This window comes from Canis aureus, chromosome 26 (genome assembly GCF_053574225.1).
Source record: "Canis aureus isolate CA01 chromosome 26, VMU_Caureus_v.1.0, whole genome shotgun sequence".
Lineage (NCBI taxonomy): Eukaryota > Metazoa > Chordata > Mammalia > Carnivora > Canidae > Canis > Canis aureus.
The window spans coordinates 30,592,824-30,619,652 of record NC_135636.1 but is presented as its reverse complement, the minus strand read 5'-3'; the positions used below and the strand labels follow the sequence as shown (position 1 = coordinate 30,619,652).

The 26,829-nt window shown below is 45.4% G+C and overlaps 1 long non-coding RNA gene across 2 annotated transcripts; it reads right to left on the bottom strand.

Annotated features, from left to right (window-relative positions):
• Positions 1-416: 416 nt before the first annotated feature.
• LOC144298289 (uncharacterized) lies at positions 417-26,829 on the bottom strand. Of its 2 annotated transcripts, XR_013365208.1 has the most exons (5): positions 21,325-26,829; positions 20,624-20,770; positions 18,215-18,362; positions 17,858-18,125; positions 417-1,628 (listed from the first exon to the last, which is right to left on the bottom strand). It is a non-coding gene; the product is annotated as an uncharacterized LOC144298289 (long non-coding RNA). The 2 variants fall into 2 exon arrangements; XR_013365207.1 differs by having other exon boundaries at positions 17,858-18,362.

The window sequence follows — 26,829 nt, the reverse complement described above, 5'->3', positions numbered from 1 at the left end:
GTGAAGCCTTTAACCTGGTCTTCAAAACCCTTCACCATTTGGTCTTTGCACTCATTCCTAATTCAACTGTGGTCAAATCCCAGGACTCAGGTATAGGCTTTACATCCTCCTAAGGACAAGCTCTTTCATGCCTCCACCTGTGCAAGTCCTCCTACCTGGAATGCCTCTTCCCCACTGCATGCTCACCCTTCAAAATTCAACTCAATGTCACTTACTCTGGGGAAACCTTCCCTGACTTCTGCACCCCACTCCTGGGTTGTCACCTCCAAATACTTAATTTATCTCCTTTTAGTATTACAAAGATTTATGTATTTCTTTGTCCGTCAGCTTTATTGAGATGTACAACCTGACATGTACACACACATGTATATATATATACATGCACACACACACACACACACACATATACATTGTGGAATGATCACCACAATCAAGTTTATTAACATATCCATCACTGCACAGTTACCTTTTTTCTTGTAGTGAGAACACTTAAGATTTTACCGTCTTTGCAAGTTTCAAGTGTACAATACAATATTAGCTCTAGACTCCTCAAATGCTTTATGATGACCAAGACACATGATGTCTCAAACACCTCGTAGCAGCCGCTGTTGGTGCCTTTCTGGGACTCCAGCTAGAGCCGTGGTGGACAGCTCCCAGACACACGTGTCTCCACTTTTCTGCCTGATGGCATTTTCTGAAGTCACAAGAGTTTGCTCTGTCCAAGCACAGGACCACTTGGAAATGCAGGGGGAGTGGATGCCTCCAGGAGCAACCTTCAGGCGTGACGGTCAGGCACCAAGGGGGAAATGCCCAGCCTCCACACTGAGGTGTCCTCTCCACTGTTTCTTAGAAATATCTAGACAGGATGGAGCCACTAGGCACTTACTGATTTTATTGACATTGTCTCCTGCCCAGCCTCACTCTCCACATGCTATTCCTCCTACTTACTGGGATCACCTCTCAAATAAATTCCATGTGCTCAAGTCACTGTCTCAGGGTCTGCTTCTGGGGGAAGCCAGAGTAAGCCAACACCTGTTTGTTTCCAACTCTCCCCTTGACTGGAAACAGCTCCTCGAGGTGTGGGGCCACACTGAATTCACCTTCAATTCCGGCATCCAACAGTCTGGTTCAAATCTCGACTATGCCGCTTGCATCTGTGCCACCTTGGCCAGGTCATTCACTTCCTTGTACACGAAGACTCAGCCAAAATAAGTAGGAGAGTCCTAGATGGTTAATGAGATAGATCCAAAAGTTGAGGGAGAGGGAGCTTTGTAGGTCTTTGCCCTCTTCCTTCTTTCAACTGTGTTCTCCAAATTTTTGGGGTGTTCACGTATTCCTTTGCTTTACTTTGCTTTGTTTTCACAGTGTGAAAGGAGTCTGGGCTCCACAGTGAGCAGGCCTGGGTTCAAATCTTGGTTCTGTCATATACTGGCTGTGGCTGGGCACGTCACCCAATCTCACTGGGCCTCAGTTTCCACACCTGAGAAATGGACACAAGAATGGATACCCACTTTGCAAAGTGGTTGTGACTTCTATGATGGAAGCTTCTTGTAAACCACACAGTGAGTTGAAAGCCTGAGTTATTGTCATCCCTGGGGCTGGCATCAGGCCTGGCATGGAGGAGGTGCCTGGGAAATGTTTGGAGAATAAAATGAGTGAAGCTGGTAGTAGAAACGCCAGAGTGTTCCTTATCTCATTCATTTACTTCTTCATTCATTCAGTATTCACCAATACCCACTTAGGCTAAGCCCCGTGCTGGGCACTGGGAATGCAGGGCTGTAGGAGGAACATCTCTGTCCTCAGGAGGTTTGCCATCTTCAGGGGAGACCCAAGAAAACCCACCATTCCCAGAGGGGTCCTGACCAAGTGTCAAGGAAGTGTGGGAAGGCTTCTGGGGAGAGGTGATGCCCGAGCCTGATAAGCAAGGGAAGAACAAAGTGGACATCCTAGCATGAGGGGACAGTGCACCAACGTCTGAAGGCCAGACCAAGCCCACACAAGCCACTATGTGTAGTTCAGTGGGGGGAAAGCCTCAAGAATTCAAAGGTGAGGCCAGAAAGGTCAGCAGGGACTGGATCATCATGACTTTGAAATCCTCTCAGGAGTCATGATTTTCAGTTGAAGGTGATGGGGATCTATGGAAAATGAAGACAAAATTAGGAAAGAATCTTTGACTTCCTTTGTGAACCAGGACAAGCCATTTTGCCTCTCAGAGCTTCAGTGCCCTCAGCTGTACAATGGGGCAAAAAGATCACAATAGGGATGCTTTGAGGACTTGAAATAAGGTATGCTCATTGCCTGGCAGTGGAATATGCTGAGGGGATATGAACTGAATGAATGAGTGAGTGAATGAATGAATGAATGAATTTCTGCCAGGATTAGGGGTCCCTGGTATCTTCACTCATACTATCTGAACCCTGGAACCCAGCACCCTCCCCCTTATCCTACCTTTTCCTGCTCTGCCTCTTGTAGTAGGGCCTCCTACTCACCCTTAGACTAACAGACTGGATGACTGGAACTTTCCTAGGGTCATGAAGTGAGTTAAGAGCACAGTGAGGTCCAGTGCTCTGTCCTTGCTCTGTGGCACCAGAAATGCTTTTTCTCTGCCCCTCAATATGGATTTGCCTCCAGTCCCTGCCCTGGTGCTTTCTGGGCTGGGGAGGTGCTTGGGTTCCATTGTCTCCTTGGAGGGCCAGAGCTGCCTGCCTCTGCCTCCCAGATGCCTGAGCCACCATCTGCTCCCACCCGAGCCCTCGTCTCTTTTCTTAAAATAATTCCTCCCGTTTCCTTGGAGACATCTCTCACATGGAGAAAAGGAATGGAGGGAGGGAGGGAGGAAGGGAAGAGGACAGGTTGGGTCCCATTTCCTGAGTACCTACTGTGTGTCAGGCCTGCCCCTCATTCCACTGAAGCTTGGAGACGTGACTTCATGTGCCCTAGATCTCAGAGTGAGTAAGAGCTGAGTCAGGATTTGAACCTGGGTCTGAAGGGCTCAAAAGCTAAAGCCTCCCTCATGTCACATGAGGGAAATGCGCATTTGGTACTGCCCTGACTCCACGTCCTAGTGTCCAAGGCACTGCCCATCCCCCTAAGTCATCCTCTCTTATTGATCAATTTAGAGAACACTTATGGAGATGTGTCATATGTTAGGCCCAGGGGGTCAGAAGAGTGTCTCAGATGTGAACAGGATAAAGTCTTTTCCCTTGAAATAGAGTATGCAGGAAGTAGAAGGAGCAGAAGGACCACTGGCCCATTTATTTCCTTTACATATACCAAAGGCTTCAGAGGGGCCATTTCAATTGATCCTCCAAATACTCCAGCTTGGGGGATTTAAGAGCACCATTTTTTCAGAGAGGAAACTGAGGTCAAAAGGAGTAAACACAGTTATTCAAGGATACAGAGGGAGTAAGTGGTAGAATCAGGATAAAGTCTCAGACATAGAAGATAACTTGCTGGAATTGCCCCCAGAGACCTGCACAGAGCACTGCTGCAGGATATGGAAGGGAGTGATGGTTGGGAGCCCAAGGATCCTCAAGTGAAGGCAAGAAAACAGAAGGATGTGGACATATGGGTCTCAGCCCCCTTTCTGGCCTCAGCCTTCTTGAGCCAGCTCTGTGGCTGATACTACCAGGGGTTCTGATACCACCAGCCCAAGCAGAGAGACAAATTCCACCTGTCTTATTATCTAATAAATCCCACTCAAAACATCTCACAGATATGCCTTACCCAGTGAACATCTGGTCAACCTTAAGTACTTGTGTCCTCTCTTTAGCCCTACACAAGCACACCAACTGGCTGACTGCGCTAGTCCAAATCTTGGGTTTGGAGACAACTTTCACATCTGATGGCTAAGCCTAGGACAATAGAGGCTATTTCCCAGGATTTCTGGCAGAAGTATGGAATCACTATCATATCAAAATGCCTATGTATTATGTGTACACAGATTACAGCCTAACTCTCATTTCCCCATTCTGCATTGCAGGGCTTACTTCAGGACTGTGGCAACCCCACAGCAGACAAGGAAAGAAGGGAAGGAATCCCACGTGCAGGGGCTAGCATGAACAGCATGAAGGAGACACAGCGGATTCAGAGAAAAGCAAATAGCTGAGGGCTGGTGCATGGGGAGAGCAGCAGAGCAAAGGCCAGAGCAGGGGTTTGAATCAGGAAAGACCTTGAGTGACAGGTGAACAGCTCAGAGCAGTGCTGTCACAGGATTTAGAACATAGGGAAGACGTGATTCAACATTATTTAATGGTGGCCAGTGTGGAAGATGGCTTTCAAGGTGTGAGATGGGATGAGGCCACTGCCACCATCCAGAGGAGAGATGATGGGCCCAGGCTTGGCTGGAGCTATGAAAAGTGAGAGGAAAGGGATAGTTGGGAGAGAAGGTGAAGAGGCAGGAAAAGAGCTGTGGATAGATCTGGATAGGGGTTAGGGAAAGGGAAAAAGGAGGCTCAAGTTTCTGGTGTGAGTGGCTGGTAAGGCCCCTGCGATGAGAGGTCTGGGCAAAGGGCAAAGGAAAGGAGGGCCTACTGGAGTACCTGAGTCATGTGAGGTATCTATGGGGCACATGGGGCTGCTCCTACGGGCTCCATGTTTCACAGTTTTCTGAGGTGTCAATCCACAAACTCCCTGGAACCTTCCTAAAACCCTGTTGAGGTCACCACCATTTTTCTCAGAGAGAAAATTCAAGGCTCAGAGACTGATGATGACTGATACAAGGGTTCACTGAGTAAGCAATAGAGCTAGATTTTCTGCCTTCAAGACCAAAGCTTCTCTTGTGTACTCAAGGAGCATCCCAGTCATGCTGAGGCTTCTAAGATGATGTCCAAGAAAATGGGCAAGTAGGGGAGTGGCTGGTGCTGGAGACAGAGCGATCAAAGATATGGAGTAGACAAGGTCAGTTATAGAGAGGGCATTGGGAGACAAGACATTCACCTGAGCAGAATCTCAAGAATCAGCAGCATTTAAGAATTGAGCAGAAGAGTCTAAAAGGATGTGAGCAGTGAAGCAGAAGGAAAACTGAGTGTATGCTGCAGCAGAAGGAAAACTGAGTGAGTGCTGCAGCAGAGCTGGGGAAGACCATGCTTCCAGAAGGAGAAAGTGGCCAAGAGTGTTATGACATGACTGCTTTTCCTGCGCTGCTCATACCTGGGGCCCGTGGCAACGCTCCAAGGAGACAATAAGTGTACTTTGAAGCTGTAGAGTGCTGGATACAGGCCAAGGATAACTGTTCTGGTCCAGGCTCTGCTACCCCCTCTACCAGGTGACCTTGGACAAATTCCTTTTCCTTTCCAGACCCTTGTTTCTCCCTCTGTCCAATAAGAGGGTTCCAATTCTGGAAATACTCCTCTATTTATACTATTAATTCAAGAAATATTTACTGAAAAACTGCTATGTGCCAGACATTGTTCTAGGAATTTGGGAGACTTTAGTAAACAACACAGATAAAGACCCAGCCCTCCTAGTGCTTTCATCTAGTGAAGGGAACTAGTCAATAAACAAAAAAAGCAATAAAAAAGTAAACAATACAATTTATTAGGTGGTTTTAAGTTCTATTTAAAAAAGGGGAAAAGATCAGGGTAAGTAGAGTAGGGGGGGTGCTGGAGTTGGTGCAGATTATTTATTTTAAATTGGGCAGTTAAACAGCACTCACTGAGAAGGTAATATGTGAGCAAAAGAGTGAAGGAGGCATGACATCCTTGCAGATATCTGGGGGAAAGCATTCCAGTAGAGGGAGCAGCCAATGCAAAGGCTTTAATGTGAGAGATGCTAAGATCCTCCCCCTACAAAACATCTGAAAATGCTAGATTAAAAATATATATGTGGAAATGGACAAGTCTTAAAGTAGAGAAATCCTGTCAGATCAGAAACAAGGCAGGAATGTGAGACCAAGAAGATAAACTGGCACTGAAGCTGCAGGTGTCATGCAGACACCTACAGCTCAGGTTAGTCGATGACCCATGTAAGACAGAGAGCCAAATGAGTCAGGGATCATTCTGCAGAAATGATGGACCTAGGAAGGGCTATACCATGAAAGAAAGGGTGAATTTTTTAAAAAGTATTTTTTTTTCACAGAAGCAAGGAGCAAATAAAATTGTGTTAGGCTAGGACCCAATGGAATTACAGAAAAAAAAAATCTCCCCTAAGAAGGTATGGATATTGACTGGCTCTCCCATGAGTTTTAGGCATGAATCATAAGTACTAATGAGGTATCAAAAAAATTCAAGTTGAGAACTTCAATTTAAAGTGGACCCCAGAGGTGCCTGGGTGGCTCAGTAGGTTAAGCACCTGACTTTTGATTTTGGCTTAGGTCATGATCTTGGAGTCCTGAGATCAAGCCCCATATTGGGCTCTGCACTCTGTAGGGAATCTGCTTAGGATTCTCTCTCTTCTCCCTCTGCCCTTCCCCCTACTTTCTCTCACTCTCTCTTTCTCTAAAATAAATAAATAAATCTTTAAAAAATAATAAGGTGGACTCCAAATCTAACAAAGCCAAAAGTTAATTCTTTGAAAAAGATTAAGAAGAGAAATAGAAAGGTAACTCAAATTAGATAACACAAGTAATTAACATCAGGAATGAAGAAAGGACATCAGTACAGATGCTACAGACATTTAAACAGTAATAAGAGGGATACCTGGGTGGCTCAGTGGTTGAGTGCCTGCCTTCGGTCCAGGGCATGATCCTGGAGTCCTGGGATCGAGTCCCACATTGGGCTCCCTGCATGGAGCCTGCTTCTCTCTCTGCCTATGTCTCTGCCTCTCTCTGTGTGTGTCTCTCATGAATAATAAAAAAAAAAAATTAAATGGTAATAAGAGAATATAACACTTTTATGTCGAAAACTGGATAATTTCATTGAGGTGGACAAATTCCTTGAAAAACACTACTTATCAAACAGATACAAGAAGATATAAAAGTTTTGAATAGTCTTATATATACTAGAGAAATTTAATCTGTAATTTAAAACCTTCCCATAAAAAAATAATAAAATAAAACCTTCCCATAAAGGAAACTCTAAGCCCAGATGATTTCACTGTGAATCCTTCTAAATGTTTAGAGAATAAAAAAAACATCAATCCTACAAACTCTTCTAGAGAATAGGAAAGGTGGGAATATTTCCTGACTTGGTTTATGATTTCAGCCTAAACTTGTTATCAAATTCTGAGAAAAACATTATAGGAAGGGAAAATTGTAAGCCAATATCTCCATGAATGTAAAAATGCTAAGTACTACAGTGGTAATACTAAATGCTGTAATATTTTTTTTTAATTTTTTTATTGTAGTTTGATTTGCCAACATATAGTATAACACCCAGTGCTCATCCCGTCAAGTGCCCTCCTCAGTGCCTGTCATGCAGTCACCTCATCCCCCTGCCGGCCTCCCCTTCCACTACCCCTTGTTCTTTTCCCAGAGTTAGGTAATAAGTATTATCTATTAATATATAAAAAGCACAGTACATTATGACCAAATGTGATTTATTCCATGAATGCAAAGCTGGTTTGATTAACAAAATCTGTCAATATAATTCACCACTTTAACAGATTATTTTATTTTTTTTAAAGAATTTATTTATTTGAGAGCATGAGAGAGAACATGAGTGGTGGGGAGGGTCAGAGGGAGAAGGAGAAGCAGACTCTCCACCTAGTGGGGAGTCCAACATGAGGCTTGATCCCAGGAACCTAGGATCATGACCTGAGCCAAAGGCAGCCAACTTAATGGATTGAGCCCCCTCGGTGCCCCCAATAGATTATTTTAAATGACCATCTCAAAAGATGTGGAAAATATATTTCAAAGTCAATATCCATTCATAATAAAAACTCTCAGCACATTAGGAATAGAAGACATCTTCATTAATCTTACAAAGTGTATCTAGAAAACCCTACAGCTAAGATCATACTTACTGGTGAAAATTTAAATACTTTTTCCTTTAGATTAACTCTCCACTATCACTATTGTTTATTCAACATTACAGGCTATCCAGTACAATAAAGCAAGGGGAAAATATGCAAAATGGGAACTGAAAAAGTAAAAATGTCACTTATTGCACATGTGGAAAATCCCAAAGAATCTACAAACTATTAAAATTAATAAGTAAATTTAGCAAGGTCTCTATCTACAAAGTCAATATTCAAAAATTAATTATATTTCCATATGTGAGCAACACAAAAATTAAAAATAAAATTTTAATAATACCAGTTATAACATCAAAAATTCATCAAATACGGGATCCCTGGGTGGCGCAGCGGTTTGGCGCCTGCCTTTGGCCCAGGGCACGATCCTGGAGACCCGGGATTGAATCCCACGTCGGGCTCCCGGTGCATGGAGCCTGCTTCTCCCTCTGCCTGTGTCTCTGCCTCATTCTCTCTCTCTCTCTGTGACTATCACAAATACATTAAAAAAAAAATTCATCAAATACTCTAATAGAACTCTAATAAAAGAAGAATATAACTCTAATAAAAGTTGTGCAAGTCTACTATACTGAAAATGAGAACCACACAGACAAAAATTAAATAAGACCTTAACAAATGGAGAGACACTATGTTCTTGGATCAGAAGACTCACCGTTGGAGAGATGTCAGTTTTCCCCACATAGATCTATAGATCCCAATCCCAATCAAAATCCTCTGGAGGTTTTGACAATCTCATTCTAAAACTTCAATGAAAATTCAAAGGACTTTCAGTCATAGAGATTATATTGAAGGATAATAAAGCTGGAGGACTAACAATACTAGATTTTAGGATATATTGAAAACGACAGCTCAGAGGACTAGTATCTAGAATATATAAAGAGCTCTCAAAACTCAACAGTAAAAAAAAAAAAATCAACCAGAAATAAACCCTCATAAATAGAGTCAACTAATTTTGACAAAGAAGCAAAGGCAATAACAATGGAGCAAAGACAGTATTTTCAACAAATGGCACTGGAACAATTGGATATCCAAATGAAAAAAAAAAAGTATCTAGACACAGTCCTTACACCTTTCACAAAAATTAACTCAAAATGGATCATAAACATGAATATAAAACACAAAACTATAAAACTAGAAGACAACATAGGAGAAAACTCAGATGACCTTGAGTGTGTTGATGACTTTTTAGATACAACACCAAAGACATGATATATAAAAGAAATAATTTATAAGCTGGTTCATTAAAATTAAAAACTTTTGCTCCATGAAAGACAATGTCAAGAGAATGAGAAGACAAGCTTCAGACTGAGAGGAAATATTTTCAAAAGACGTATCTGATAAAAAGACTGTTATCCAAAATATACAAAAAAATCTTAAAACTCAACAATACGAAAATAAGCAACCTAATTACCTAATTAAAAAATGGTCAAAAGACCAAAGAAGATGTACTGATGGCAAGTAAGCATTTGAAAAGATGTTCAGCATCATTTGTCATGAGGGAAAACTAATTAAAACAACAATGAGAGACAGCTACCCACCTATTAGAATGGCCAAAATCCCAAACGTTGAAAGCACCAAATGCTGGTGAGAACATGGGGCAGCAGGCACTCTCATTTCATTGCTAGTGGGAATGCAAAATAGTACAGCCCTTTTGGAATTCTTAGTAAACTAAACATACTCTTAAACTGTATGATCCAGCAATTGTGCTCCTTGGCATTTACTCAAATAACTTGAAAACTTAGGTCCACACAAGCACTTATGCATGGATGTTCATAGCAGCCTTATTCATCATTGCTCAAACTGGGAAACAGCCAAGATGTCCTATAGCAGGTGAATGGATAGATAAACTGTGATACGTCCAGGCAGGGGAATATTATTCAGTGCAAAAAGGAAATGAACTGTCAAGCTCTGAAAAGACATAGAGGAAACTTAAGGGAATGTTAATAAATGACAGACACCAATCTGAAAAGGCTTCCTGGTGTATAATTCCAAGTATGTGACATTCTGGAAAAGGCAAAACTATGGAGACAGTAAAAATGATCAGTGCCAGGAGTTGGGGTAGGAAGAGAGGAACACACAGGATACCGAGGATTTTTATAACAGTGAAACTATTCTGTGTGTTGCTATAATGATGGATGCAGAACATACATTTTTCCAAACTCATGAACATACAATACCGGGAATCCCAATATAAGCTATGAGCTTTAGATGATAATGATGTGTCAACATTGATTCATAGATTTTAACAAACCACTCTGCAAAATTATACCCCTCTGGTGGAGAATTTTGATGGTGGGGGAGGCTGTCCAAATGTTGGGGCAGCAGGTATATAGAAACTCTCTGTACTTTCTACTAAGATTTGTTGTAAATCCAAAACTGCTCTAAAAACTAAAGTCTTAAAACAAAACTAAACGTGCTATTACCACACAACCCAGACATTGGACTCTTGGCCATTTATCTAAGAGATACAAAAACTTGTGTTCACACAAAAATGTGTATGTAAATGTTCACAGCAACTGTATTAATAATAGCTGAACACCAGAAACAACTTGGATCTTCACTGGATGAACTGTTTGTTTAAAATTTTATTTATCCATTTATTTGAGAGAGAGAAAGCATGAGCAGGGGGAGGGGCAGAGGAAGAGGGAGAAGCAGGCTCCCCACTGAGCACAGAGCCTGATGGAAGGCTCCATCCCAGGACCCTGAGATCCTGACCTGAGCAGAAGTCAGATGCTTAACCACTTAATGGACTGAACCACCCAGGCGTCCCCTTGGGTGACTTGTTAAACAAATTGGTACATCCACAGCATGGAATATACTCCTCGGCAATAAAAAGGAACAAACTATTGATATCATAGCAACTTGGGTGAATCTCAAGGGAATTTATGCTGAGAGAAGGAATCCAATCCTAAAAGCTTACATACTCTGCAATTCCATTATCTAATATTTCTGAAATGACAAAATTATAGACATGGAGGACAGATTAGCCAAAGGTCAGGGATGTTCCATGTAGTGCGGGAGAAAATGTGGGAGGAAGGTGGGTATGGCTCCAAAAGGGAAACACACACTTGTGGCAATGAAACTGTTCTGTATCTTGGCTATGGTGGTGGATACATGAATCTACCTATATGATAAAACTGAATAGAACTAAATACACACACACACACACATACAGACACACATACAAATAGTGCAAGTAAAACTGAGGAATTCTGAATAAGATTGGTAGATTGTATCAATATCAATATCCTGGTTGTGATATTGTACTCTAGTTTTGCAAGATGTTATCATCGGAAGAAATTGGGTAAAGAGCACACAGACTCTCTGTTATTTCTTACAATTGTATGGGACTCTACAATTATCTTTTAAAAATTAATTAATTAACATATAGTATATCATTAGTTTCAGGGGTAGAGTTTAGTGATTCATCAGTTGCACATAACACCCAGTGATCATTACATGAAATGTCCTCCTTAATGCCCATCATTCAATTACCCACTCACCTCCCCTCCAGCAACCCTCAGTTTGTTCCCTAGAGTTAAAGAATTTCTTATGGTTTGTCTCCCTCTCTGATTTTGTCTTATTTCATTTTTCCTTCCCTTCCCCTATGTTCATCTGTTTTGTTTCTTAAATTCCATGGGAATCTACAATTATCTTAAAATTAAAAGTTTAATTATTTCAAAATACATAAAAAAATCAAATCATTATGTTGTACACCTGAAACTAATGTAATGTTGTATGTCAATTATACCTCAATAAAAAAAGAAATTAAAAACCTTAATTAATAGAATAAGCTAATTTTGAAAATAGTGATTAAGACAGTGCAGGATTTAGTAACACCCATACACAATAGATCAGGAGTACAGAACAGAGAATCCCAAAAAAGACCTGTACATATGTGGTCACCTGGCTTCTGAAATTCAAGGAAAGGATATATATTTTTGTAGGGTTTTTTTCCTTTTTTGGGGGGCAGGTAGGGGGATAGAGCCTGTGTGGGCACAAGCAGGGCAGGGGAGGGAGACAGAATCTCCAGCAGACTCCCTGCTGAGTGCAGAGCCAGCCAGGAGGCTTGATCTCAAGACCCTGAGGTCATGATGTGAACCCAAATCAAGAGTCCAACGATTAACTCATTGAGCTATCCAGGTACCCCTTTTACAGTTTTCAACTGAAAAAATTATTTAAAAAATATTTATTTTATATTTTTCTATTTTCAAGAAATAGTGTAGTCAAAACTGGATATCCATATGAAAAAAATTTTGACGCTTACCTTGCACCACACACAAAAATTAATTCAAGACATAGGAGCATAGTTCTGTACATGGAAACTAAAACAATAAAAGCTCTAAAGAAAGCATGAATAAATATATTCATTTCTCAATTTCTTAAAAGATATAAAAATGTCAATAATAAAATAATGATAAATTAGACTTCATTAAAATCGAACTTTTCAAAAATAAAATAAAATAAAATCGAACTTTTCCTTTAGGAGATGCACAAGGTAAGCTTCGGATTAGGAGAGGGTATGTTTTGAATACATGCATATAACTAAGGGCTCATATCTAGAATATACAAAGAGCTTCTATGAGTCAATAAGAAATAGACAGCCCAAGTTCAAAAAAACCTATCAGAACAGCTAAATGATGAAGGCCTAATAAGAGGGGCCACTGGCCTGTTCACACAGGCATAGCCTCAAAGGCTCAGCCACCACTTCCTGCCCTTGGAGCAGGAGGGCTCCCCTTGAGCTCCATCACAGCTTCCCCTGCCCCTCAGCAAGAGAAGATGGATTTATTTTTTTTTAAGATTTTATTTATTTATTCATGAGAGACAGAGAGACAGGCAGAGACACAGGCAGAGGGAGAAGCAGGCTCCATGAAGGGAGCCCGATGTGAGACTCAATTCCAGGACTCTGGGATCACGCCCTGAGCCAAAGGCAAATGCTCAACCACTGAGCCACCCAGGCATCCCAAGAAGATGGATTTAAATCATGGTGCTCCTGACAGGCTCTAGAGGAAGAAAAAGACTGAAGAAAATGAATCTGAGATAGCTTACAGTGGTGGAGTTCAAGCCTTTGCCAGGATTGGAGGAAGTCTGGTATTGGATGTTTCTCATGCAGGCACAGGATTTCCTGAGAGAGGGGACTGACCTTGGCCCTGAGCACCATCAGCCAAGCAGCTGCCCTAACCAGTCACCATAGGCACAGACCATTAAGGTGGTAAGATGAAGAAACAGCCCCAGGAGCCAAGTGTGGGCAATGTTACGTTCTCTTATTGACACTACAAACTGTCTGCTCTGCACATACCAACGCTGTTTGATCTGAGACACTTGATGCAATCTGGGGTCCCAGAGGGACACCTGGGTGGCTCAGTGGTTGAGCATCTGCCTTCAGCCCAGGGCATGATCCTGGAGTCCCAGGCATGATCCTGGAATCCCAGGATTGCGCTCCCTTCATGGAGCCTGCTTCTCGCTCTGCCTATGTCTCTGCCTATCTGTGTGTGTGTCTCTCATGAATAAATAAATAAAATCTTTTAAAAAATCTGGGGTCCCAGAGATGAGGACTTCCCCTCCAAGCAATTCGGGCACAGTTTCCAGGAATTCCGTTTTTTGGTAACCTCGTCTTTCATGATCAGATGAGGAAAAGGATTTAAGACGACTCGCCCCAAATCAAAGAGAAAGTAAGTGGTAGAGTCAAGATTCTAATCTAGGGAGTCTGACTACAGAACTTTCTATGGAATGAGCTCTGTGATCTCTGAGTTCACTAGCTCTAGAAGTTGTGTTGTGAAAGACTCTATTCCACAGCAGTGCTAAAATAAAAATAAAGGAATGGACAATTAGTGGAAAATTCCTTGAATTTTTAGCTGTCGACTTCCAGGACTAGAAAGGACCTCAGAGGTCATTTAGCCCAAACTTACTGTTTGCTACTGTGCACACAAGTTCAAGAGGATTTCCTGGAATGCCCCAACAGCATCAGCAAATCTGCAAACAGTGGACTAGAAGCAGATACAGATCCACATCTTTTAAGTGCAATGTAAAGATCCAAGAGCTCTGTAAACTGAAAGTTCTCTTGCAGTTAATTGGTGGTTGACTCATTTGCAGGCAAAAATCTGACCTCAACTGATGTCAGACTGTTATATGCCAATTAGTGTGATTATTTACATATTTTGCTGCAGAAATATCAATTAGTTTCACTGGAGGTACCACCCCAGACTCACTGGTGCCCCTGAGCTGATCCATACTGGCTCATGGGAATCAGTTTTTAAATATTCAGGAATTCTGTAAGCTATTCAGTTGGTAGCTTGAAATGGGATGTGGTTGGAGTACTTACACCACGAAATCAGAAAATGCCACAGATTAGGCTTTAAAATTTTTTCCGAGAGCCAGCTTACCAGCGCACCACTGCCCTACACTCTGCTGGAGGTATTACCTAATATGGAATATGCACCACTTGACTTTTCCAATAAATTCCAGTTAGTTCTAAGTTCCAAAAAGGGAGGCAAATAGCCTAGGATACCAAGTAGTCAATAAACATAAACATAATAAAACAATAAACATAAACACAAAGTAGTCAATAAACATAAAATTAGTCTACATCATTAATATCCAGGAAAATACAAATTAAAGGCACAATGAAATACCACTACATTCTCACCAGAGTGGCAAATATTAAAAACATACAATGCTGGTGAGGATATAGAGCATCTGGAACTCTCATATCTGGCTTGTGGGAGAGTAAATTGGTAAATTTAGTATCTGCTAAAGCTAAACATCCATATACTCCATCACCTGATAATTTTACTCCTAGCTATTTGCCCAATAAAAATAAGTGTTTATATTCAGCAGAAATAATATGCAAGAATGTTTATAGCAGCTTCATTCATAAAGCACCAAACTGGAAATAATCCAAAGGTTCATAAACAAGAGAATAGATAAGTGAATTGTGGCATAAAGGAATACTACACAAATCATCACCATGTACAATATCACGAATGAATCACGTATTACACCCAGATAAGGAATCCTGCATTATCCCATTTGTATCAAATTTCACAATTTATGGTAGAAGGTAGGATACCGGTTCTCTCAAAGGTCTCATGGACTTTACTTTTCATAAGAAATAGCTCAATTCTTGAAAATATAAAAAAATACAAAAATAAACTCTGTGGTACTCTCAGGTGCTCAACAGAAGCAAAGTTAAATCCTCCCTGGAAAAAAAAAATCCTCAATCTAGCCTTCAGTGAATTCTCACAGACACAGGTCCAACTGACAACTAAAAAATGTCAAAGCATTCAAAAAACATGCTACCTCAGCAAGACAGAAGAAACAACAGACAACAGAATCGAATCCCCCAAAGTGTTCATATATTTGTATTATCAGATTGAAAATATAAAATAAATGCACCTAGAATGTTTAGAGCAAGAATAGAGGAAGTTGAAAAACAAGAATGAACAAGAGACTCTCTAAACAGAACAAGTAGATTTGAAAAACGATCAAGTTAGACTTCTGGAAATGAAAAATATAATAATTGGAACTTAAAAATTCTTCGAAAGGTTCAACAGCAGGTGAGCCTCAGATGAAGAGGAAAAAAAATATGACCTGGAACATGAAGAAATTTTCCAGAACATAGCAGAGATAGGAGGAGAGGGTGAGGGAAGAAGGAAAATATGAGATATCGGGGCCACACTGAGAAGGTATAACTAATGAATACTTAGAGTTCAAAGAAGAGAAAATAGAAGAGGGGAGAGAGAAAATTTAAAGAATTTTCCAGGCCTGATGAAGACATGTCTTCAGATTTAGAGGTCACAATGAGCCCACGATAAATTTAAATAAACACACAAAAATAGCCTCGAAGTCCCATAGTCCAACTGAAGACCACCAAAGGCAAAGAGAAGATCTTAACAACAGTGTCCAATGAGGAGAACTTTCCAGCACCAGGTATGCTTCATAGGACCCAGAACCTAAAAGCCTTCCATCTGACACCTGGGAGGGGTCATCTGTCAATTCAACTGAGAGGCTCCTGAAGTGATATATCTCAAACCCAAAGAGGAACTGTGCCCAATAACCAGGCCCTTGCCTTTTGGGGAAAGGAGTTCATTCTCTCCATGGCCATTTACTACAAAATTTTTTCCTTGGCTGCCTAACCTGCTGGAAATCACTAGAAACTGAGTGGAGCTCAGCCTTCCCCACTGGTCTCCTTGCTTCCAGACTCTTCCTCTTCTATCTATTCTTTTTTTTTTTTTTCTTCTATTCTTCATGTGGGAGCCAGAGTGGTCTATTCAAAACACAACTGACTCTTACATGCCTTTGCCTAACCTTCCATTCACCACCTCCAAGCACGTCCCCCTTCAAAACTCCCAGCACCTGCAGAGTAAAAGTCCAAGCTTCCTTAACAGGGAGTTGAGGCCGTTAGGATCCAGACTTATCTATCTCCCTCCACCTCTGCCCACGCACCCTACTCTGCCTTTTCTCAATACTTTGTGTTCTTTACTATCTCTGAATAATGTGCTATTCTTTCCCTCTGCCCACCAGGCCCCTCCCCCTCTTGAAATTTTAAGCTCCTTTTAGATTTTGTTTAAAAGTCATATAATCACAAAGGCCTCTCTGATGCTCTTCTTCTCCCACCACCAGCGGCCATTTGCTCCTTGATGCTTCTGCAATTTTATACTGACTTGTATTTTAGTAAAGTCATGGTCTTTTTCATATTACACTGTGATGATCATGTATTTACATGTCTGTCCTGTTGCACTTGCCATACACCACGAGTAGAGTGAGGTCAGAGACCAGGTCTTACCCTATCTACCACCAGGGACCAGCCAGGGCCCATCACAGAGAGATGGGTCCCATTGCACACACAAGGTAGGAAAGTGACGGTGAAAGTTGAAACATGAACAGTTAAAATTGCTCTGTGAGACCCAATAAGTTGCCCCTGAAATGCAGCACTTGTGGTTTTGCTTTCACCAACCTATTTAGTAACATGTTCCTATAGAATGATCTGCAAAGTCACATGGCTCAGCTCATACTCCCTCTGGGACACACACCCACCAACTGGAATGGCAGGTAGAGTCAACTGTGCTTTGAAAATTAGTTTTCTTCCACTCTGTTTTGTTAAGAATATGATAAAATTCATAAAAGATAAATGTGCACATAATTCAACTGTACCATTGAATAAATGAAAGGATAGATGGACAGAAGAATGGGTAAATGGGTGCATGCATAACTGAGTAACAACAACAACACTGGGCAGCCCGGGTGGCTCAGTGGTTTGGCACCGCCTTCCGCCCAGGGCATGATCCTGGAGACCCGGGATCGAGTTTCACATCAGGCTCCCTGCATGGAGCCTGCTTCTCCCTCTGCCTCTGCCTCTGTCTCTGCCTCTCTCTCTGTGTGTGTCTCTTATGAATAAATAAAATCTTTTAAAAATATAAAAAATTTAAAAAATATTAAAAAAAACAAAAATAGCACTAATGCTGATCATAATAGGTGATATTGATTGTAGACTTAAAATGTGCTGGGCACTACTCTAGACGCTTTACACCTATTAATTCACTGAATCTTCAAATAACCGTATGAGGTTTATGCCATCACCCAATTTTACAGATGAGGAAATTGAATCATAGTGAAACTGATACCGGTGAGTGAATGAATGAATGGATGGATGGATGGATGGATGGACGGACGGACAGATGGATGGATAAGTAAGGTGGCTGGACTGACAGAGGGGTGGTAGACCAACAAATAATACCTGGCGGTTCTTTTGTGTTAGATTGAGCCCTGTCTTGTTACCTCCAGCCTTGTGGCCTGGACCACAAAGGTCCATCTCCATCCAAGCTGTTTGTTCCCTGACCCCCCTCAGACTACGGCCCCCCTGTTCTAACATTCACAGTGCTGCCTTATCTCCAGTCAGCACAGCCGCTTACGCAATGGTCTAGTAGTTTTGACAGCCAACACCCACCTACTGCCTTCAGGAGCAAATTATATGTAGAGCAGGTTGTGCAGCAAAGATGGCTACAATAATATCTCTAATTCCACGTGCTGTCCCGTTGAGAGGTGAAGTCTGGGTTCCTTCACCTTGAACCTGGGTGAGCCTGTGAGTATTGCAGAAGTGAGGCAAGGCTACCTGATTTCCAAGGTTAGGTCATAAAAGGTGATCCAGCTTCCACTTGGCCCTCCTGGGATGTTTGCGCTCAGAACTCAGCCACCACACTGTGAGGAAGCCCAATCTAGCACAGGGAGAGATGGCACAGAAAGGCCACGTGTAGTTGCTCTGGTTAGGAGCCCCACTGCGGTCCCAACTGATAGCCAGCATCACCTGCCAGACGTGTAAGTGAAGACACTCCAGATGATTCTAGCCTTCAGCTGTTGAGTCACCCCTAGTTACTGAGTCTTTCCAGAGGAGGCCCCAGACACCATGAGGCTCGCACACCAACCATGCTCTGTTCATATTCTTGACCTACAGTCTGTAGCATAATAAAATGGTTAGTCTCTGCCACTAAATTTTGGGGTGGTTTGTTTTGCACTAATAGTAACTGGAATATCCTCCCCCACCCACCAGCCAGGCCCTGCCTTAATTTCCCTTGGGAAGGTGATGGGGAGCATCTGAGCCCTGGGCTGCACTAAATCCTTGTCAGCTGCATCTGAGGCCCCATGGGCATGGGGAGCAGGCCTTTACCAAGCTCTCCTTCCCTGACTCTTCAGGGTGGAATGAGGTCAGCTTCCAGGTGTCCCGGATTCCCTACAGACAAGGGTCAAGACCAGGCTGGGGCCCCTGCTGATGAGGCAGGGCCTCAGAGCAGGAGCTTGACCCCAGCAAAAGCTTGTTCTGGCTCCATCTGAGACTGGCCTGGTTTGCTTCCAGGTTTTGTTCTTTTTAAAACTGGTTCACTCAGTGGGTATTTAAGACAAAAACCACAGACCTTGGTCTGATTCGAGGGGAAAAAATAGTATTGGGGTCTGGGAATCTGACAGACCTAGGCCGAATCCCAGCTCTGCCACTTGCCTGGTAAATTACGTCATCTTGCTGGGCCCCTTCTGTGTAGTGGGGGTAAGAATAGCTGCCACCTCACGGGTTTGTTGTGAGAAGAGAGGAGATGGACTCCAGAAAGCACCCTACTCTGTGCCTGGCCCCCACTAGGAGCCCAATAAATGTCAGTTACCTTTCCTCACTTCTGAGTGGAGCATGGTTCTCTTTCATCCACAGGGCCTTTCACAGTGCCTTGTATACTCCCAAGTGCTCAATAAGCGTATCTTAAATGATTGGAGGAATTTCTCAGCTCGCCTCTAACCTCCATCCACATGTTGACATGTCTCTCTTTCCCAAGAGACCCTGACCCCCGCCCTAGGGCAAGGACACTCACTCTGATTCATCTTTTGTTATCCTTTTGTCTCCTCAGCACACAGTAGGTGCTTCGTTGGTGGGTACTAACACAAATCAAGTGGCCCCCGGTTCAGAAGAGTCCTCAGTTCAGGATTTGCATTGGGTTCCTGAGGAAGGTCAGGATGAAGCTGCCATGGGCCCAAGCGCTCAGCCACCTGGCTTGCCAGGTGCCATCGATCAGCGGATGATGAGCGCTTCCCCACCTAGAGCCGCAGCCCTCAGAGTTTGTCATCACAGCCCACGTCGTAGACACACTCCCAGGGGTATACATGGGCCCTCGGCACCTCTCAACAATTTTTGTAGATCAGGAAAACACACACAATTCTGGAGGGTGTCTTAGGTTAAGTTCTCCAAATGCAGATCCTGGAGGAGGACCCTGGGGCAGTAGTTGAGTTGGGATGCAGGAAATGAGCCAGGAAAGGGAGAAAAGCTGAGATTGGGGCTAATGCTCCTGTTTTTACTGTGGGTAATTATTACGCTGACAGGCAAGGAAGTCTTTCTCCACATGCACTCCCCCCAAGCCCCCTTGGTCCAGGGTGGCTCCTGGGGTAGTAAGCCCCTGGCATTTCCGGTTGAGGTGCCCCCCCCACCCCCCCCACCCCCCTACCCCCCGCCCCGCGCAGAGACCAGAGAGGCCATGAGCAGGCGCCTCCGGGAACATGGGCCAGCACCCCTGCCCTGCCCCAGAGCAGCGTTCATACGAGTGTTTGTGGCACAGGGGAGTGAGTGTTAGCACGCAGCAGTGACTCATGACTTGAGGTGCAGGTGAGGGGCACTGAGTTCTAGAAGTTCCCTGTAAGTCTGTCCCTTTACCTTCCACTCAAGAATGCGAGTGAGTGGGGGTGACACCATTACAGGGATAGCTCTGGATCCACTCAAATTGATCATATTTAAAGTAAATCATTCAGAGAATCTAGGACTTCAAGTTATTTGTGTAACAAATCTCAGATCCCAGTGGAGAGGCTGGAAACCACGGCTGCACAGAGACAGAGACAGTAGTGATTCTCAGAGTCCCCAAAGACGGCTTCCCTCAGATGCCCTCCACTTTGAGACGCAGCAGGCTCTGGCCCCTCTGACCTCTCTGTGAGTCCAAAGACCCCAGACGACAAGAGGAAGGGGCTTTTCCAGGGCCCCCAGGGGATTCTGCCACTGTCCCTGGATGTCCTTCCAGAAGCAGGTGAATTGAGGCTCCCTGCATATTTCTAGACTTTTCCTGAACTCATTTCAGGAAGGACCAGCTCTGACAAGTGGACTGGGGACACGACAGTGAGAACCAAGACAGTAACAGCAACAATAATAATCACGATGGTGCAGAAGGCCCCCCTTCGCCACGGTTTGACCTACCATTTTAGGACTTTACAATGGTGCACAGGCGATAGATACCCACTCAGTAGAAACTGCACTTGGAATTTGATCTTCCCCGGGCTGGCCGTGGGTGGGAGGAGGACTTCTCGAGGTGCTGGAGCAGTGGCCACAAGCACAGCTCCCAGTCTAAAGGGTAAACAACCGAGACACTTGCAACCACTCTGCACCCATTCAACCATTTTGTTTATCACTTTCAGTACAATATTCAATACATTTCTAAAGTGAGATATTTGGTACTTTATTAGAAAATAGGCTTTATGTGAGATGATTTTGCCCAGCCGTAGGCTAACAGAAGTGTTCTGAGCACACTGAAGGTAGGCTAGGCTGAGCCGTGATGTTTGGTAGGTTAGGTGGATTAAATTTTTGACTTTCATCATAAGTCAGTGAAGATCTGTTCTTGTTTCCTGGAGATTTTATTTGAGGGGGTGGGGAAGTGAGCAAGCATGAGCAGTGGGAGAGGGGCAGAGGGAGAGGGTCAAGCAGACTCCCCACTGAGCCCAGGACCCTGGGATCATGACAGCAGAAGGCAGCTGCTTAACTGACTGAGCCACCCAGGCACCCCACTCCTGGAATCCTTCTTAGAGCAAGGCAGAACATAGGTAGAGAAAATAGTACCTAATATTTATTTAGCATTTTGTGGGCTTACCACATAAATGCCACCTCAGATACTAATCACTTACTGAACACGAGTGCCAATTGCTGAAGTCAAGGCAACGAACTAGATGGACACAGTCCCTATCCTCATGGAGTCCACATTCTAGTGAGAAAGATGGACAAGAAACAAGCAATTACAACAAAGCATGATTGTAAGTAGTTGCATTTGATGAGCACTTGCTAAGCACCAAACACTGCTAAATTCTGGCAGGGATGGCTTCATTCAATCCCTACAAGCAATATTTTGAAGTGACAGTGTTTCGGCCTCATTACACAAAGAAACTGAGGAGCAGAAAGGGTAAGCAATCGCCTGAGGCCACACAGCTGGCAAGAGGCACATCTGGGAGTTCTGAACCCAAGGTTATCTGATTCCAAAACCCATGTACCCAACCAGGCTATCTCACCCCTGCGTTCTCTGCACCTCAGTTTCTGTGTCTATAAAATGGGAAAAAATAATAGCCCCACCCCCGCCCCCCACAGCCTTTGTGGCATTGCATTGGGAGTATCAATGGCCAGGTGTGAGCTGCTGATCTTCCCAATCCTGGCTTCAGCTCTGGCCTCCTGTGCTCGCTCCTCACCCCTGACAGCTATCCGCACACAGCCAGAGCTGCAGCCACCTGGCAGGGCTCTTGGTTCGCGGAGCAATCACTGTTTGCCCTCACTAGCTCTCTAATGACAGCATAGTTCCATGGCGTCTGTGCTGATTTAATTATAGATTAATCAGGAGAGCCAGGGCAGGAGCTCTCCTCTTTTCTCTGGCAAGCTGGAACGTGACCCCTACATGCGTACATGAGTGTGAGGGACAGAGGTGGGCCCCTCAGGGCTTCCTGCCTCCAGGGATGGCTGGTGCAAGTCCAGACTTCTCATTCTGGGGCTCATGGTTCTCCCGGCCTGTGTCCAGCCAACACCTCCCAAGCCGAGTTCCCACGACCAGGCCCCTACTGTCCCTTGGACACCAGATGCCCTTTTTTTTTCCATCCTCTCTCTTCACAGCCATGTTTTTAAGGCTCAGCCTAGATGTCACCTTCCACAGGAAGCCTTCCCTGATGCCCCAGCTGGGATGACTTCCTCCTCTTCTGACCTTCCAGAGAGGTTGATCTGGCTTCCTCTGTGGGCCCTGACCACTGCCTCCCTCAAGGGGTGACATCTCCTTGAGGACAAGTGTGTCCCCAGTGCCCAGCATGGGACTGGCATCAGTAAAGGGACAGAATGAATCTACAGAGAAATTCCCACAGGCCTGAAGAGCCTAGAGCCAAGAGCCCAGCCTTCTTCCAGAGCCCCAGGCTCCCCATGGGCTTCAGTGGCTGGTGGGGCTCACACATCCAGGCAATGCTTGTGGCCCTTCCTCAGGGGCTAGAGGGCCTCCTTGGGCTTCTCCTGCCTTCCTGGATGATTGGCCTCCAGAAGCTCATTTGAGGGGAGCTCGTATCCACAGGCAGGCACAGGCAGGAGGGAAATGATCCCCAAGTCCTTGCCCCCACCACAACAGACTTATGCCCATCCTGCTGCCTCTTTTCTCCATGAACCAGACCAGACAACCCACTGCTCGGCAAGAATGGTGATGATGACAGAGAAATGTGTTACTCCCTTACACATACACCCCCATCCCATGATCATTATGTGTATTATCTTACCCGGTCCTTCAAGTGACTCAGGGCAGTGGCTTTTATCAGCCCCTTTTGCAGATGGGTAAACTGAGAAGTGAAGCAACTTCATTTGTAATGGCAGAGACGGATTCAACTCAGTTTGGCTCTGGAGCCTGTGCTCAGTGCCACCCCACACGCACTGGACCCTATGCCATCTGCCTAACTCCAGCCAGGGCCCCTAACCCCTGGCCCTGGGTCACCCTTATGTGGTGGGATCCATGGACCCAGGCTGGTACCCACTGTGCCTGGCATCCTCTGGGGTGGCATGAATGAACTGCCTCATGAATATGCAGGCAGGCCCCTTGTGCTCAGCGCTCTGGGCTAAATCTGATCACAATGCGGGATAAATTAAGCGGCAGGATAAATGCATTAAAAATCACCGTCGGAGGAACATGCTGTTCAGGGAGGGGTCTGGGGAGGTGGGAGAGGAGCAGTAGGAGAAGCTCCGCCAGGCCAGGCGCTGCCAGCCCCTCCCAAACAGGCCCAGATGAAGTTCCTTTCCGTGGGGGAGGCCCCTCCCCCCATTTCCACCCTCCCCCTGTTCCCATGGAAACACAGAGTGGTTAGGAGGGAAAATGCCTGGCGAGCAGGGATATGAGGAGGGATTAGGAGTAACAACTGGGGCTGGGGACAGGTGTGGACAGGGTCTCCTTCCTGACACGGGGTGAAGGCAAGGGCCTGGTAGAGCTCAGCAGCCCCTCGGGCCCCTTGGCAGCAGCCAGAGAAGGGGTGTGGGGAGAGAACCACCTTCCGCTGAACCCAAGGTCCAATACTGGCAGTGCCCTCGAGTCGGTAATAACATAGTAATAACAGCAGCTGAATAAGCCCAGAGCATTGTGCCATGGGCCAGCACGGGGACGGAGTCCCACAACACCTCATCTCCCCCTTACAGGTGGGCAAAGGGAAGCTCAGAGGTGGGAAATGACTTGTCCCGTGTCACCCAGGTGGCAGCGGGCCCAGCATCTCTCCTCACTGCACTATGTACCTGCTGCGGCACCGTTTGGTTATAACAGCCCCTTCCTCCCAAGGCAAATCTTGTTCATCATTCGACAAAGATTTATTCAGCAGCTACTCTGTTTGAGGCACTGATTCTAGGCACTGGAGAGGCAGCAGGGGGCAAACCACAGAGTCACTGTCTTCAGGGAGTGTGGCTCAGGATGGGCAGCTGACAGACTTCTGCTCTCCCGCTCAGACAAGGCCTGGGTTCTGGGGTCCCCGTCACAGGGGGTAGAGCTCAGAGGATATAAAGTCTGATTAGCGTTTGGTTAGCTCTGTGTGACAAGTACCAGCTCTAAATCCAGCTCTGCCACCTGCTGGCTATGAGATCTTGGGCCAGTTCCCTCAACCTCTCTGTACCTCACTTTCTCCACCTATAAAAGGGGATGATTATGGGACCTACTTTGCTGTGACTGGTGAGGTACTACATTGAAATACTTAGGATGGGTCAGGTATGTACTGAATGTTCTTAAATATCAGCTATTATTAGACCATTCAGGCAAGAGCCCTGCTCTCCCCATGCCCCCACCCCAAGCCGAAGGGACCAGGATGTGCTTCTGCCTTTCTCTAAGCTCCTCTGACCTTGCCTTCCAGGAGCTGCCCCCACCCAGAGGTGGATGGGGAGTGGCTGACAGGCTCACAGGTCACTGCCCACTCGGCTTTCCACAATCAAGCCTGGGCACAGGGGCATATTTGTGAGGGGAGTACACCACGGCCCACTCCCTGCTCCCAATAGCCCCTGCACAAAGTGGGAGAAGGAAAGAGGCCCCTGAGAGGGGAAGCTACCTGAATCATGTGACAAAAAGGGACCTGGCTGGGGCAGGGGCATGGAGCAGAGTAACTCTACTGAAAGGACTGTCTCCCTGGCCAATGCCCCCAGCGTGTCGGACACATTACTGAGCTTCCATGCTTCACTGCGGTCTCACTGGGCAGCGATAACATGTTGCACAACATGGACTGCCTCCATTGTGCTCTAGAAGGGACTCCTAAACCTAGGAATTCAATGAGGAGCGAGAGTTAAAATAATGGAAATGCCTGAGCCTAATTCAGAAGCCTCATCCCTAGCTGGAGTCCAGGTCTGCTTGGCTTCCTTATTGTCAAATGCACCGCCACTCCTTTAAGAGTCAAGGTCATCCCTGAACTCTGTCTGCCCAGGGTGCCAAGTGTTGAGAACAGGAAAGAGAGGCTGCTTGGAAAATTGCAAAGGGCTCTACAATCCAGGGCAGCCCCGGTGGCGCAGCGGTTTAGCGCCGCCTGCAGCCCGGGGTTTGATCCTGGAGACCCTGGATCGAGTCCCACGTTGGGCTCCCTGCATGGAGCCTGCTTCTCCCTCTGCCTGTGCCTCTGCCTCTCTCTCTCTCTCTGTCTCTATGAATAAAAAAAAAGGGGGGGGGGCCTCTACAATCCAGAGGGATGATTTGGAGCTGCCTGAAAACGCGATCTCCCGGCTTAAAGTTCTGACAGCTGCTTCCAAGCTGACCTCTGGGAAACTCTGTGTAAACCTTCATGTTGGTCAATCAAGAGGCCTGGATGGCATGGCCTCATCTTTTGGGTGGCTGCATCTCCTGTCCTCCTCCCGCTTCCCTCGCCCACCTCTCTCTCCCTTTCTTTCTAGTGAGCTCAAGCTTGCCTTCCCCTCACAGGGCTCTTTCCTCTCCCAAGTCAGAATGGAGCAAGACCCTGGGGGGATAGAGCTATGCCTAAATGGGTGGAGAGGCCCTGGATGCGGAAGGACAGTCCTGGCCTGGCCAGGCCACCAGCACCTAGGAAGCTCTGTGCAGAAGCCCCATCCCCTCTCTTGGCTTGTTCTCTTTGTTGTCCATTGTGGGCTCCTGGCCCTTTCTGCTCTGAGCACCTCAGTTATGCAGTGTCACCCCTCTTCTGCATTGGCCACTGCCATCCTCTCCCCTGCTCAGGCTAACCCTCAGCTGCTGTGGAACTCAGCCCCCTTAATGTCCCTAAGGGCCTGCAGCCAAGACCCACCAGGCCCTGCAGTCCTTACACACGCTGCCTGGGCAGTATCTTGGCTGCCATCCTCTCCTCCAAGCAAGGAAGACTTCAGTGACATGTCACATGTGTTCGGCAGCTGTCCACGGTCTCAGGCCAGTGGGGATTTTGAGGCATAGAGAAGGCATATGACCTGTCCAGGGTTTTCAGGAAGAGGGCTGACAGGGTTTTCAGGGAGAGCCAGCAGCAACTGGCTTGTGAGCTCAGGCCTCTGTGAGCACAGTGGTGAGCCTTGCTTTCTGGGAGGAGCCAGGAGCACAGGTGAGCCCACTTGGGCCAAGGCCTCTTTCTCTAATCAGCCCGGAGAGCAGGAGACACAGCACGAGCCCCCTGCTTACTTCTGCAGACTGCTGCTGCTTCCCTGTAGAGACCCGCAGAGCGAGGCTGAGGCTCTGTGCCAGCTCCGTGTTTAGAGTTATGATCAGAAATGATGCGACATCAACAATAGAAAGCCCTCTGACCCAGCAAGTCCACTGCTATCAAGCCTAAGAATGGATGTCGACAAGAAGATGCTTCTCCAAGCAGGTTCCTTACAGAAGTGTTCCTACTCGAGCAAAATCAGAAATCCATTCTCCAACAACAGGAGGGTGGTTACACCCAGGTATACACGCACAGTAAAATACAGGGTGCCTGATGAAAGTGATCTTGTAAAGGTAAATTTCCTGACATGACATTACCAAAAAAGAGAGGCCAAGAAACAGACTCTTAACTATAGAGAACAAACCAATGGGTACAAGAGGGGAGGTACATGAGGGGATAAGTGAAACAGGTGATGGAGGTTAAAGAATACACTTATCTTGGGGTGCCTGGGTGGCTCGGTCATTGGGCATCTGACTCTTGATTTCAGCCCAGGTCTTGATCTCAGGGTCGTGAATTCAAGTC